This window comes from Saimiri boliviensis, chromosome 17 (genome assembly GCF_048565385.1).
Source record: "Saimiri boliviensis isolate mSaiBol1 chromosome 17, mSaiBol1.pri, whole genome shotgun sequence".
Classification (NCBI taxonomy): Eukaryota; Metazoa; Chordata; class Mammalia; order Primates; family Cebidae; genus Saimiri; species Saimiri boliviensis.
Genome location: NC_133465.1, coordinates 47,592,725 through 47,606,289, shown reverse-complemented (window position 1 = coordinate 47,606,289; position 13,565 = coordinate 47,592,725). Strand labels below are relative to the sequence as shown.

Here is a 13,565-nt window from a genome sequence, read left to right as displayed (position 1 = left end):
GATCCGGATCCGGAGCGGCTGAAAGGCGGAAGTGGAGGCCGGAGCCTGGGACACCGCCGGGGGGGGGAAAAGAAGCGGAGCCCGTCCGAGACCCGGCCCCAAGTAACGCCGCCGTCCCGGAGCCGCCGTGAGTATGACTGTCCCCGGACCTGGTGTCTCGCCTGCGTTGAAGCATCTCCAGGGCAGCCCTTACTCCCTACCCAGCCCGTTTAGGGGGATACTGACCCCTCCCCCGACCCGTAGCCCCCTCCTAAGGGGTTCCCCAGGCGTCGGGCCAAAGGAGCGGGGGAGCTTCTTTCTTTAGCTTACCTGCCTTTCTTGAGCCTTAAGGAAACCCCTATGACTGTCCTCTGGCCTGTCCATTCCAGTTGTGGGAGAGAGGAACCCTAAGTTCCGCTCCCCCTGCTCCCAGAATCGAAGGATCTTTGCCAGGTGTGAAGGAACCTGTCCTTCTTGTCTTTTAGAAGTGACGGGGAGTGCTGTCTGTCGCCGTTTTTCTTCCTCCTGTCCCATAAAACCAGTTGTCCCCTCCAGCCCTAGAGGAATATCTCGATTTCCTATGGGGGAGGGGGTCGTCTGGGTGAGACCGTTCCACACGCACAGAAGTGTATTTGCGTTCCCGCAACTCCTTACTTCCCTCTTTCCTCAAGCCAGAAAATCAGCCAGGACCTCAGAGCTAAAAGTCTGGGTCACTTAGTAGGAATGAACTGTTTTCTTGCTTTGCCCCTTCTGTCTCCCAGCCCTGTTATCTAGTTATGTTGTTCTCTGAGTGTCTCTCTCTTTCCGCCCCCGAAGAATTTAGCTGAGGTTTGCTCAATCCTAGCTACAGATCACAGATCAGGGTGGATATGCCCATTCATTATCTTCTCTCCCCTCCCCCCTTGCTCCAGGCTCAGCTCTGTCCTCCCAGAGCACGTGAGTGGTTTCCAAGCCGCCTCAAAGGGACTGCTTCTCCTGGGACTGCTGTCCGTGTGTCTCTAGGCAGGAGAATAAGACCCAAAATGAGGAGTCTGGAATTGAAGAATCATCTCTTTCCCACTTACAGACACACACACATAAACCACCCGGAGCAACAGGTTCATGCCACGCTGGTCTCTAATCCCTTCTGGGCTTGGACTTATTACTGAGGACTAAGTCAAGATCCCACTGGCAGTTCTGGGATCTGAATTGTAGCCTAAGGAATTCCCACACATGCCAGAAAGTGCCGGTTCCCTCAATCGTATTGACTATGATTCCTGTCTGTTGCTTGGGGCTTAGGTGTGTGAAATAGCTTCTGTCTCTGACCAAGCTTTGTTATGTGGCCAAAGTACAGGCTGGAGACTGTACCTTAATGAGGAGTAGCCTGGCTCTGAGGCCATGACTGACCCTTGCTATCTACAGTGGAGGAAGGGGCGGGAGCCATGCAGCCCGTGGGAATGTCTGTAGCTCTTCAGTTTTCTGACCTACCTTTACCACCCTCTCGTGCCGCTTAAAAGTGCTGTTTTTTGGCATTGACGTGTTTTTGAGTACTTCTGGACAGTCGCTAGTGTCTGATTTCTACAGTCTTGTGAGTAGACCCAGGACTTATTTCACTTTCCCCCAGCACCCTCCCTTCCCCCTGCTGGAGTGCAGTGGCCCCATCTCAGCTCACTGCAATCTCCACCTCCCAGGTTTAAGCAAGTCTCTGCCTCAGCCTCCCGAGTAGCTGGGATTACAGGCGCATGCCACCATACCGGCTAACTTTTGTATTTTTAGTAGAGACAGGGTTTCACCATGTTGGCCAGGCTGGTCTTGAACTCCTGACCTCATGATCCGCCTGCCTTGGCCTCCAAAAGTGCTGGGAGTACAGGCGTGAGCCACTGCACCCAGCCTACTTGTTTCACTTTTTGTTGGACAGCAGAAGCCTTCCTTATTAGGGTCAACAGCTGGATCACAAGCTCTTTATCTGTGTGGGTTCCTTGGGGGGTTATTGGAGACTTCTTCAGCCAATCTAGTTTCTCTGATCTGGTCAGCCTGGGCATCTGAGGGGCAGGGCCGGAGAGGCCTGACTGCTCACTGGCCATTGGTCTCTGACCAGACTTAGGTCTTCAGGAGTGGACCATGGTTTGTCACTCTTCAGGAGTCCTGGGATGAGACTGACCAGCCTTCTGAGGGACCTTTTTTCCTTTGTCTGGACATGCTCTTCTAGCTCTGACTCTGAAACGATTTTTTTTTGTTTATTTTTCCTTTGGGATGGAGTCTTGCTCTGTCACCGAGGCTGGAGCGCAGTGGTATGATCTCCGCTCACTGCAACCTCCACCTCCTGAGTTCAAGGGCTTCTCCTGCCTCAGCCTCCCAAGTACCTGGGATTACAGGGGCGTGCCACCACGCCCGGCTAATTTTTGTGTTTTTAGTAGAGATGGGGTTTTGCCGTGTTGGCCAGGCTGGTCTTGAACTCCTGACCTCAGGTGATCCACTCACCTCAGCCTCCCAAAGTCCTGGGATGACAGGCATGAGCCACTGTACCCAGCCTGAAATGACTTTTGAAGGGGAAGCTCTGCCATTTAGAGAGACAAGGAAGGCCCCAGTGCTTTGGGAGGGTATGCAGCTGCTTCTGGCATCCAGAAATTATAGTTGGAGCAGTGGTCTGACTGCTCGGCGAAAGAGCGATGGCTCTGTGTGTGACAGAAACCCCTCCTTTCTGATGCTGTTCCTCTCCTGCCCTCTTGCCTCTCACGATTAGTGGGCTGTTAAACTGTAGAGGGGCAGTAACACTAATTTTTAAAAATCATTTTAAAGTTACAAAGTTATTTTCATACATATTCCTCACAGCTACCCTGGGAATACTGAGGTTTGTTTCCCCACTTGTTTTTAATTTTTGTTACTTTTCTTTTTTTTTCTGGAGTAAGATAAGGCAAGTATGTGTAAAAGAACTTAAGTAGCTCGCCTAAGGTCATGCATTTAGAAAGTGGTAGGGCTGGGGCTGGGATTTGGGGTCAGATGTGACCTTATCTTTTAACAGTGGGCCTTCTTTGGCCTGGTTTGTTTGCTAAATGAATGAACATGCAGGGTGAGTGCGCTGCAGCACAAGGGCAGACTGTTAACCCTTTAGCCCTCCTCATCACTGGCACACCTCTTCTCGTTTTCTTCCCCCACCTCTACCCAAACTCCTGTCTTCTCTCTTGACCCCTTTCTTCTCTGCGTCTGAGGACCAAGACAGCTAGGAGTCCCAAGTCAGTCCTCTTCAGGGCCTGAGAGTTTGCTGACATCTGCATGCCATTAATTTTTTGGGAACCTGAAAGTCTTAATGGCTAGAAAATGAAAGTTAAAGTAAGTGAACTCAAGGGTCCCTCTGGGCAGGGTTGAGGGGGAACCAGCAGAGGAGGCCTCTGATTAGTCCCGTTTCCCGACTGGTACTGCCTGCTGATTGCAAGTGGGAAGAATGTGGCTGGCCACCAGGAGCTCTTGTCACTAGAATTTACATGGAAACAAAGCAAGATCATACCTTTTTTGTTTTTGTTTTTTTTTTTGAGACAGAGTCTTGCTTTTGTTGCCCAGGCTGGAGGGCAGTGGCGTGATTGGCTCACTGCAACCTCCACCTCCCAGGTTCAAGCAATTCTCCTGCCTTAGCCTCCTAAGTAGCTGGGATTACAGGTGCACACCACCACACCCGGCTAGTTTGTGTATTTTTAGTAGAGATGAAGTTTCTCCATGTTGGCCAGGCTGGTCTCAAACTCCTGACCTTGTGATCTGCCCTCCTTGACCTTCCAGAGTGCTGGGATTACAGGCATGAGCCACCGTGCCCGGCCAAGAGCATACATTTAAATTCAGCCCACCAGGCAAGTACTTTTGTTACTTCCTGCCCTTCCCCAGGAAACAGGCAGTGTGGTAGGGTGGAAGGCACTAGAACTTTGGAGGCAGTTGGACCTGAGTTCTCATTCCGACTCCCCGCCACTTATCAGTTGTGTGACCTTGGGCTTATTAATTGACCTCACTGAGCCTATGTTTCTTCCGGTAAAATGGGGATGCTAAATACCGTGCAGAATTAGAAGCAAAGAAAGGAGCTAGTCCAGTGCTGGCACAGACTAGAAAACAGCTTTTGCCTCTGATGGGTAGATCAGGGTTTGAAGGTAAATCATAAAATCATAATTCAACATTAAGATTCTTTCTTTCTTTTCTTTTTTTTTTTGAGACAGAGTCTCATTCTGTCACCCAGGCTGGAGTGCAATGGTGTGATCTCAGCTCACTATAACCTCCCCCTCCTGAGTTCAAGTGATTCTCCTGCCACAGCCTCTTGAGTAGCTGGGATTACAGGCGTGCGCCACCATGCCCAGCTAATTTTTTTTTTTTTTTTTTTTTTTTGAGTTGGAGTCTAGCTCTGTCGCCAGGCTGGGGTGCAGTGTGGGATCTTGGCTCACTGCATCCTCCACCACCCGGGTTCAAGCAATTTTCCTGCCTCAGCTTCCCAAGTAGCTGGGACTACAGGCGCGTACCACCATGCCCAGCTAATTTTAATATTTTTAGTAGAGATGGGGTTTCACCATGTTGGCCAGGATTGTCTCCTAACTCTGGACTTCAGGTGATCCACCCACCTTGGCCTCCCAAAGGGCTGGGATTACAGGTGTGAGCCACTGTGCCCGGCCCTAATTTTTGTATTTTGAGTAGAGATGGGGTTTCTCCATATTGGTCAGACCTCCTGACCTCAGGTAATCGCGACCAGCCTTGACACTGATTTTGATTCAACATTTGTACCAAATATATGCTGGGGCCTGGCACAGTGTCTCATGCCCGTAATCACAGCACTTCAAGAGGATCGCTTGATCCCAGGAGTCCAAGACCAGCCTGGGTTCACGGGCGTGGTCGCACTGTGTGTTGTGTTTTTTTTTTTTTTTGAAGTGGAGTCTTGCTCTGTCACCCAGGCTGTAGTGCAGTGGCTCAATCTCAGCTCACAGCATCCTCTCCCGCCCGGGTTCAAGCAATTCCCCTGCCTCAGCCTCCTGAGTAGCTGGAACTACAGGTGCACACCACCACACCCGGCTAATTTTTTTTTTTGTATTTTAGTAGAGATGGGGTTTCACCATGTTGGCCAGGATGGTCTCCATCTCCTGGCCTCATGATCCACCTGCCTCAGCCTCCCAAAGTGCTGGGATTACAGGCATGAGCCACTGTGCCCGGCCAATCCTAGCACTTTGGAAGGCTGAGGCAGGTGGATCCCCGAGGTCAGGAGTTTGAGACCAGCCTGGCCAAGGTGGTAAAACGCTGTCTCTACTAAAAATACAAAAATTAGGTATGTTGGCGCATGCCTGTAATTCCAACTACTTGAGAGACTGAGGCAGGAACCTGGCAGGCATTTAAACCTTGGAGACAGATGTTGCGGTGAGCCAAGATTGTGCCACTGCACTCTAGCCTGGGTGATAGAGCAAGATTCTGTCTCAAAAGAAAAGAAAAGACCAGCCTGGGCTACATAATGAGACCCGATCTCTAAAACAAAAACAAAATGTCTGCTGAGATGCCTTGTACTTTGCTTGATGGTTTCACAAATTGTCTTATTTCATAGACATTGAACAGAATTGATGTGGGTTGAATTCCCATTTTACAGAAGAGAACACTGCCACTTCAGTCTTTCTTAGTGGTAAGCATTTTAATATTTAAAAAGTCCTGCAGCTACCATAGATTAGAATGCAAAGTTTGCATGAACTGAGGCTAAAACAGGAAACTTTAAGATAATTTTTTTCTTGGGACAGGGCCTTTCTCACTCAGGCTGGAGTGCAGTGGTATGATCACTGCTTACTGCAGCTTTGACCTCCTGGTCCCAAGTGATCCTCCCACCTCACCCTCCCAAATAGCTGGGACTATAGGTGTGTACCACTATGCCTGACTAGTTTTTGTATTTTTAGGACAGACAGGGTTTTGCCGTGTTGCCCAAAATGGTCTCAGAATTCCTGGGCTGAAGTGATCCTCCTCCTTTGGCCTCCCAAAGTGCTGGGATTATAGGCATGAGCTACTGCACCTGGCCAAAGACGATACTTTGGTTGTAGCCAGCTGCTTTAGGTTCGACTCTCAAATTCCTGGGAGTGTTCCTCTCCCCTGACTTGAGTTGAGGGTACATTTTTGGGGCTGTTTGAGAAGCACTGCTTTGGGTAGAATTTATAAATTAGGACATGCCAAAATCCAGGTAATCGTGATTTCAGGAACCTTGGCAAAGGAGAATTGAAATATTTTTGGAGTCCTCTGCATTAATAGCTTGGTATTGTAAGAGATTAGTTTTCCAGGTAAATAGTCCCATCCTCTAACTGTAAGAACAGTAATATAAATAAAAGCTAAACTTTTATTTTTGTCATGTGCCAGGCACTCTTCTGAGCCCTAAGCATGTGTTAACTCCTTTAATGCCCCAACAATCCCAGGAGGTAGGTTCCATGTTTAAACCCCATGTTGGAGTGGGGGGCTGTGTAGTGATGGCAGAGGTGTCACTGTTCAGTACAGCGTCTCTGACCTATCTTTGGGCTAAATGCTTACTGTTCACTTTGCCTTGAAGGATCTTCTCCACCTCATGTGCCTGGAAACTGCATCTCCTTGCTTTTCTCTTGAAGCTCAGTTTGAATGCCACGTCCTGTGAAGCCTTCCTTGCCCCAAATAGGCTGAGGACTTTTCTCCTCCATGGGCTTTCTTCTCACTGCTTTCTTATTGTTCCTTGTCTGCCTCATCCTCTAATGTATGAGCCCTTAAGGGCACAGATCAGATCCTGTTTCATCTTTGTGTGTTTTAGGGCCTAGTATGGCACTCAGCATAGTAGGCCCCCTGCTGCTGAAGTTGTTAAAGGAGAGGGGGCAGACAATCAAATGTATCCTTGAAGGAAACACCAAACACCTGCCTACTTTTTTTTTTTTTTTTTTTTGAGGCAGAGTCTTGCCCTGTTGCCCAGGCTGGAGTGCGATGGCGCAATCTCGGCTCACTACGACCTCCGCCTCCCAGGTTCGAGTGATTCGCCTGCCTCAGCCTCCCGAGTAGCTGGGATTACAGGCATGTGCCACCATGCTCAGCTAATTTTTTGTATCTTTAGTAGAGACGGGGTTTCACCATGTTGGGCAGGCTCGCCTCAAGCTCCTGACCTTGTTATCCACCCCACCTCAGCCTCCCAAAGTGCTGGGTTTACAGGCGTGAGCCACTGCACCTGGCCTCACCCACTTCTTTTAACACACACTTTCCTTCCTTTGCACACTTTGAATGTCTTGAACCTAGGATTCAAACTTACATCCATCTGATCCTCCAGCTCGAGCCATATCTTTGGTCCATCCCCCAGAAAGTTGCTCACAGACGAATGGGAGAACAAACAGGTAAATAGAATGAATGTTATCGTACAGATGATGGGGAGCAGGTCACAAACTCAATTTTCAGAAGTTAAGATTCCAAATCTCCATTTCTGGTGAAGGGTTTAGTGGCATAATGAGGGCGTGGCCCTGACTAGCTGCAGTCCTGCTGACTGGCTTTTGCCGTGTGTGTGTCTGAGGGCAGAGCCACCAGGCTTCTGCAGCTCTGTGTGGTGAGGCAGCATCGACCTCAGGCCAGTACTTAACAAGGCTCAGTGAAGGTGAATTTCCCTCTGCCTGTGGGTGCTGTTCTGCATGTCTGCACAAGGCTCGTTCCTGAGTGAAGGTGGCATAAGAAAGTGGTGACATCAGCTGTTCAGACCAGTGGCAGCCCTCTCATGTGTATTCCACAGATGGGGTCTTTAAAATTCCCTGACCCTATGCCTGCAGTGCTTGGATATCCTCTGCTCACCTTGAGGCCAGTCTCCTGTTGTTGCTGTTCTTGTTGTTGAGACAGATTCTTGCTCTGTTGCCCAAGTTGGGGTGTAGTGGTGCAGTCTCAATTCACTGCGGCCTTAACTGCCTGGGCTGAAGTGATCCTCCTACCTCAGCCTCCCAAGTAGCTGAGACTACAGGTATACACCACTATGCCTGGCTAATTTTTTTTTTTTTTTTTTTTTTTTTAAGACGGACCCTTGCTCTGGCACCTAGGCTGGAGTGCTGTGGTGCAATCTCGGCTCACCACAACCTCCACCTCCTAGGTTCAAGTGATTCTCCTGAGTAGCTGAGATTACAGGCACACGCCACCATGCCCAGCTAATTGTGAGACAGAGTCTCCCTCTGTTGCCCAGGCTGGAGTGCAGTGGCGTGATCTTGGCTCCCTGCAACCTCTGCCTCCTGGGTTCAAGTGATTCTTGTACTTTAGCCTCCCAGGTAGCTGGGATTACAGGTGCCTGCCATCATGCCCAGCCAATTTTTGTATTTTTAGTAGAGACGGGGTTTCACCGTGTTGACCAGGCTGGTCTTGAATTCCTGACCTCAAGTGATCCACCCGCCTTGGCCTCTCAAAGTTCTGGGATAATAGGCATGAGCCACCATGCCCAGCCCCAGCTAATTTTTTTTTTTTTTTTTTTGAGACGGAGTTTCGCTCTTGTTACCCAGGCTGGAGTGCAATGGCGTGATCTCAGCTCACCGCAACCTCCGCCTCCTGGGTTCAGGCAATTCTCCTGCCTCAGCCTCCCGAGTAGCTGGGATTACAGGCACGTACCACCATGCCCAGCTAATTTTTTTGTATTTTTAGTAGAGACGGGGTTTCACTATGTTGACCAGGATGGTCTTGATCTCTTGACCTCGTGATCCACCCGCCTCGGCCTCCCAAAGTGCTGGGATTACAGGCTTGAGCCACCACGCCCGGCCCAGCTAATTTTTTATTTTTTTTGTAGAGACGTGGTCTCCCTGTGTTGCTGAGGCTTAATAAACTTACTCTTTTTAAGAATAGTTTTAGAAAAATTACGAAGCTAGTGCAGAGAGTTTTCTCACAATCCCCCACATCCAGTTTCCCCTGTTAACATTTTATATTAGTATGTATTTACATTAAAGTCTATCCTTTACTCAGATGTTCTTAGGTTTTTACCTGATGTCCTTTTACCATCCCAGGACCCCACATTACTTATATTCGTCATCTCCTTAGGCTCCACTTGGCTATGCCAGTTTCTCAGACTTTTCTTGTTTTTTATGACATTGACAGTTTTGAGGAATGCTGGGCAGGTATCTAAAGAGTATTTCAGCCAGGCACGGTGGCCCACACCTGTAATCCCAGCACTTTAGGAGACCGAGGTGGGCGGATCATTTGAAATCAGGAGTTCAAGATCAGCCTGGCCATCATAGTGAAACTCTGTCTCTACTAAAAATACAAAAATTGGCCAGGTGTGATGGTGGTTGCGTGTATTCTCAGCTACTTAGGCTGAGGCACAAAAAATCGCTTGAACCGGCCGGGCGTGGTGGCTCACACCTGTAATCCCAGCACTCTGGGAGGCCGAGGCAGCAGATCATGAGGTCAGGAGATTGAAACCATCCTGGCCAACATGGTGAAACCCCATCTCTACTAAGAATACAAAAATTAGCTGGGTGTGGTGGCATGCACCTGTAGTCCCAGCTACTTGAGAGGCTGAGGCAGGAGAACTGCTTGAACCTGGGAGGTGGAGGTTGCAGTGAGCTGAGATTGTGCCACCTGGCGACAGAGCAAGACTGTCACAAAAAAAAAAAAAAAAAAAAAAAAAATCACAGAATAAGAGTTCATCTCAAGAAAAATAATTTAAAAAAAAATAAAAAATAAAGAGGATCTCTTCTCAACTGGGATTTGTCCAGTGTTTTTCTCTTTTTGATAGAGTGTTCACTCTGTCGCCCAGGCTGGATTGCAGTGGGGCAGTCTGGGCTCGAGCCATTCTCTTACCTCAGCCTCCCAAGTAGCTGGGACTACAGAAACGCACCACCATGCAGGCATTTTTGTGTTTTTTGTGGAGACGGGGTTTCACCGTGATGTCCAGGCTGGTCTCAAACTCCTGGGTTCAAGCAATCTGCTTGCTTCGGCCTCCCAAAGTGCTGGGATTACATGTGTGAGCCACCACGCCTGGCTATGGCCAGTGTTTTTCTCATAATTAGACTGCACTGAGTCTTTGGGAGGAGGACCATTGAGGTAAAGGGCTGTTTTCATCACATTGTGTCAAGGGGTACATACAATCCACATGCCTTTCCATGACTGATGTCAACCATGATCCCTTGGCTGAGGTGATATGTGTGAGGCTTCTCTGTGAAGTTGTTCTCTCCTTCTTCTTTTCATGCTGCACCCTTTGAAAAAAGTCACTATGTGTAGCCCACACCTAAGGAACAGGGACTTATGTTCATGCTCCCCCTCGTCGAGGGCAGAGTAGCCACATGAATTACTAAATTCTTCTATGCAAGAGACTTGTCTGTTTTTCCCCATTTCTTTTCTTTTACTTATTTATTTATTTTGGAGATGGAGTTTCACTCTTTTCACCCAAACCGGAGTGCAGTGGTATGACCTTGGCTCACTGCAACCTCTGGTTCCCGGGTTCTCCTGCCTCAGCCTCCTGACTAGCTGGGATTCTGTAGTCTCAGCTACCGCCTGTGTAGTGATTCTCTTGTCTCGGCCTCCTGAGTAGCTGGGATTACAGGCACATGCCACCATGCCCGGCTAATTTTTGTATTGTTAGTAGAGGGGTTTCACCGTGTTGGTCAGGCTGGTCTCAAACTCTAGGCCCCAGGTGATCCATCTGACTTGGCATCCCAAAGTGCTGGGATTACAGGCACATGCCACCATGCCTGGCTAATTTTTGTATTGATAGTAGAGAGGGGTTTCACCGTGTTGGTCAGGCTGGTCTGAAACTCCAGGCCCCAGGTGATCCACCTGACTTGGCCTCCCAAAGTGCTGGCCTATTCTCCCCCATTTATTTGTTCAATTATTTATATCAATGTGGATTCCAGGATATTTATTTTACACTTTGGTTTATAATCCAGTGATAAGGCCAGGCTCAGTGGCTCATGCTTGTATTCTCAGCACTTGTGGAGGATAAGGTGGGTGGATCACCTGAGGCCAAGAGTTTGAGACCAGCCTAGCTAGCCAACGTGGTGAAATCCCATCTCTACTAAAAATAAAAAATTATCTGGGTAATTAGAATAATTAATTACACCAGAGTAGCTCACGCTTGTAATCCAAGCTACTCTGGTGGCTGAGGGAGGAGACTTGTTTGAACTAGGGAGGTGGAAGTTGCGGTGAGCTGAGAACCTGCCACTGCACCCCAGCCTGGGCAACAGAGTGAGACTTTGTCTCAAAAATAAATAAATAAATGATCCAATGGTACTTCGTTTTATTGCCCACAATGTTTCAGCTTTGCTCATTGGTTGCTCATTCAGTCTCCTTTGACCTGCCCAGTCATTGTGAGGATTTTTGTTTTTGTTTGTTGCTTACTTCTTTACTTTTTGGCACTGCCAGATTTTGGAGATAGAGTCTTGCTCTGTCACCGAGGCTGGAGTGCAGTGGCACGATCTCAGCTCACTGCGGTCTCCACTTTGCAGGTTCATCCAATTCTCGTGCCTCAGCCTCCTGAGTAGCTGGGATTACAGGTGCGTGCTACCATGCCTGGCTAATTTTTGTATTTTTAGTAGAGACAACGTTTCACCATGTTGGTCAGGCTGGTCTCTAACTCCTGACCTCAGGTGATCCAGCTGCCTCAGCCTCCCAAAGTGCTGGGATTACAGGTGAGAGCCACCATACCCGGCCCCAGGCTTACTTTGTGTATTTCGTGCCACAGTCATAGTTTCAGCTGGTTCGCCAAAGGCCTCTCCCTTTTTCGCAAATGTTTTCTCTCAAGTATGTTGGCATAGAGTGATGTGGATGCCTTGAGTTATCGCTTCCCTTTTTTTTAGATGAAGTCTCGTTCTGTCACACAGGCTGGAGTGCAATTGCATGATCTCGGCTCACTGCAACCTCTGCCTCCCAGGTTTAAGCAATTCTCTTGCCTAAGCCTCCTGAGTAGCTGGGATTACAGGCGTGTGCCACCATGCCTAGCTAATTTTTGTATTTCTAGTAGAGACAGGGTTTCACCGTGTTGGCCAGGCTGGTCTCGAACTCCTGACTTCAGGTGATCCACCCACCTTGGCCTCCTAAAGTGGTGGGATTACAGGTGTGAACCACTGTGCCCAGCTATTATTTCTTCTTTTGATGGTTAGTCATAGTTACTGAAGACGCTGGAGTTGGGTAAGGTAGAGGTGGACCTGGGAAGTCTACTCCATGAGAATCAACTGTGGTCCTGGGAGTTGATCCCAGTAACTGGCTGTCATCCTTCTGTTCACTCTTTTTTTTTTTTTTTTTTTTTTTGAGACGGAGTTTCGCTCTTGTTACCCAGGCTGGAGTGCAATGGCACGATCTCGGCTCACTGCAACCTCCGCCTCCTGGGTTCAGGCAATTCTCCTGCCTCAGCCTCCTAAGTAGCTGGGATTACAGGCACGCGCCACCATGCCCAGCTAATTTTATTGTATTTTTAGTAGAGACGGGGTTTCACCATGTTGACCAGGATGGTCTCGATCTTTTGACCTCGTGATCCACCCGCCTCGGCCTCCCAAAGTGCTGGGATTACAGGCTTGAGCCACCGCGCCCGGCCTCTATTCACTCATTAATACTTCTCTTATCCCTGCATGATGCCATGACTGATCCAAAATGGTCAGATTTGGTCTTCCCTTTGGAATTTACTCTGGAGTTGGGAAGATGAGGTATGTATATATAATTGTTCCCTATTTCAGGTGCTAAGTTCTCCAGCCAAACCCTCCTAGACTCTGGGTCTTGTAAGAGATTCCACGTGGTCCGGGCCAGTGTCTTTTGCTGCCCTTCCAAAATGGACTGCCCCTTGGGAGGGTTTGTGGCTGTTGGCGGGCTCAGGGCAGGCTGTCACTTTGTGCTGTGATCCTGAATCATCGAATAACTTAAATCCTTCTGTTGTACTGTTGTCTCTCTGAAAATGTGTAACTGGAGCCCTGCTGGAAACACTAACTTGGGATCTTAACAGGAGTCGGTTTACAAGCCTCTTGCCTTCTATTCATAGCGCCATGTGTGTCCCCTTCAGGTGGCTGTCAAAAGCATCCCAGGCGTGGAGGAGGGTGTGGGTGGCCTCCCTAACCCTGGCTGCTCTCCTAGTCATCAAATGGCTCTCTGAGCTGCTCAGACTGGTGATGAATGATGCCAATTTCCAAACCTCTAGCATTTGCAGCCTGGTTTTTAAAAGGAACTCTGGTTTCTTTGTCAGCTGCTCTATGCTGTCCCCTCCCCCTCTCCACAACTGAACTGCTTCTTCCCTTTCCTGAAAGAGGCTTTGAGATGGAAGGAAGGGCATTTGGGCTTTAAGATGCTTTGTGGGCCAGGCGCAGTGGCTCATGCCTGTAATCCCAGCACTTTGGGAGGCCAAGGCGGAGGCGATTGCTTGAGCCCAGGAGTTTGAGACCAGCCTGGGCAGCATAATGAAACCCCATCTCCACACACACACACAAAAACAAAAACACAAGATGCTTTGTGTTATGGGGCTGTTATTTATTATATTTTAATTTAAAGAGGTTATGGTTTGCCTAGTTGGGGCTTCAGCCCCATGCAGATTATTGGACGGTGATGGTTTCTCCTCTCCATTTTTGTGGTTTTGGGAGCCAATCTCAGAGGATACAAGGTTAGGCTTGTTGACGGAGATAGAGTATCTTCTAGGAAACTGGGGAAAGGTATCCTCTTTAGCATTCTCT

General features: G+C 48.8%; 1 protein-coding gene across 2 annotated transcripts in view; it reads left to right on the top strand.

Moving 5' to 3' along the window:
* The window catches only part of RAB5C (RAB5C, member RAS oncogene family), a 31,735-nt gene continuing 18,170 nt past the window's right edge, over positions 1-13,565 (top strand). The window contains exons 1-2 of one of the 2 annotated variants that reach the window (XM_074388725.1): positions 1-127; positions 5,516-5,590. The gene's annotated coding sequence lies outside the window, so the exon portion shown is untranslated. The remainder of the gene's footprint in view (positions 128-5,515; positions 5,591-13,565) is intronic. The other variant, XM_003942767.4, reaches the window with a different exon arrangement.